Raw genomic sequence first — 1,851 nt, 5'->3', positions numbered from 1 at the left:
TATATATATATATATATATATATATATATATATATATATATATTACTATGTGATCCACCAATGGTCTTTTTGTCAAATGACTCCCACTACTATGCAACTGGTGTTTACCAGCAGCTGTTATTCCTCAGAAACTGGGGACTTCAGTCCATTCCATAGACTTTATGGCCACAATGAAACAGACTAATTCAAATCCCAGCATATCTCAGACATCCTTCTTTGATTTTTTTTCCCTCTCTTCTCTTTGTCTTTTAACTTCCCTCTTATTTAAGTCCTCCCTCTTGAGCATTATTCCTTTCTTTCTCTCATTATCAGAGTGAAGGATATTCATAAGAAAAAAGCTAGTTCTCTAACCTTAAGCAACAATAACCACCCCTTCTTATGCTGATTTTTGACAGGTAGGAAAACATTTCTTTTCCTGAAGTTGGAAATACTATTTTGGAGACCGTTAAGTTTGTAATAGAAAGAGAATAGAGAGGGAAGTAATAGACAAGGGACTCTATGAAAAGCTGGATAAATGGATTTTGGAGAACTTGTGTAACAGCAATGACAACCAACTTTTGTGTTTTTGTTCCTTAATTTCTGATTTCTGTCTCTCACATAAGATGAGTCTCTAACCATATTTTATGTCTGGGAGTCATTCATCATTTAGAGTGGACTTTTCTCTTTTGTTGCAGGTAAATGACAACCCTTTTAAATCTTATCTATGGACAACAGATCTGAAGTGAATGGGTTCATCCTCATTGGATTAACAGAAGCCCCAGAGCTTCAGGTTCCTCTCCATCATGTTCACCTTCATCTACCTCATCACCCTGGTAGGAAACCTGGGGATAATAGCTGTGAGCTTCTGTGATTCCCACCTCCACACCCCCATGTACTTTTTCCTCAGTAACCTCTCTCTGGTGGATTTTGGCTTCTCTTCAGCTGTTACTCCCAAGGTGATGGCAGGGCTCCTCACAGGGGACAAAGTTATTTCCTACAATGGATGTGCTACATACCTGTTCTTTGTTGGGGCCTTTGCTACTGCTGAAAGTTTCCTCTTAGCCTCCATGGCCTATGATTGCCATGCAGCTATCTGCAGGCCTCTACATTACACCACAAACATGACATCAACTATATGTGCATGCCTGGCCAGTGTGGCTCATATCTCTGGCTTTGTAGCCTCCTTCATACTCATAGGAAACACTTTTAGTCTTTCCTTCTGCAAATCCAATGAGGTCCATCATTTTTTCTGTGACATTATTCCTCTCCTAGATCTCTCTTGCTCTGATATTCACCTCATTCAGTCAGTAGCTTTTATTTTAGCATCATTCACTATCTTTTCCCCATTTCTTGCCATCTTTGCTTCTTACTTGTTAATCTTCATCACTATACTGAAGATCCATTCCTCTGAAAGCCGCCAGAAAGTTTTCTCCACCTGTGCTTCCCATCTCACAGCTGTGTCCATATTTTATGGAACAATCATGTTCATGTATTTTCAACCCAGCTCAAGCCATTCAATGGATTCAGACAAAATGGTGTCAGTGTTCTACACCATGGTCATCCCCATGTTGAACCCTCTGGTCTATAGTCTGAGGAACAAAGATGTCAAGAATGCTTTCAAGAAAGCTGTGAGGGGACAACAACTTCAATTGCATCATCTTTTTCCTTAGAAAATTGAATCTATACCTTCCTCACTCTGGGATACAGCCCCCAAATAAGTATATTTTTATTATGCAGAGAGAAGTCCTATTCAAATTTTTTCAGAGTCAGCATTACATAGTAGAAAGTAGCATAGAGTTGAAATTAGGATTAACATGAATTTAAATCCTCTCACAGATACTTTCATGTTCAATAAACATTGATAAAACATTT

At 38.6% G+C, this 1,851-nt stretch overlaps 1 pseudogene; it reads left to right on the top strand.

Moving 5' to 3' along the window:
* The first annotated feature begins 700 nt into the window (after nt 1-700).
* Nucleotides 701-1,649, top strand: LOC138177027 (olfactory receptor 5B2-like; annotated as a pseudogene).
* The last annotated feature ends 202 nt before the right edge of the window (nt 1,650-1,851 follow it).

This window comes from Petaurus breviceps, unplaced genomic scaffold (genome assembly GCF_028583685.1).
Source record: "Petaurus breviceps papuanus isolate PSGF00001 unplaced genomic scaffold, PetGlider_PUasm1.0 90330, whole genome shotgun sequence".
Taxonomy (NCBI): domain Eukaryota; kingdom Metazoa; phylum Chordata; class Mammalia; order Diprotodontia; family Petauridae; genus Petaurus; species Petaurus breviceps.
The sequence above is the reverse complement of the archived record's forward strand: the minus strand, read 5'-3'. Positions and strand labels throughout refer to the sequence as shown.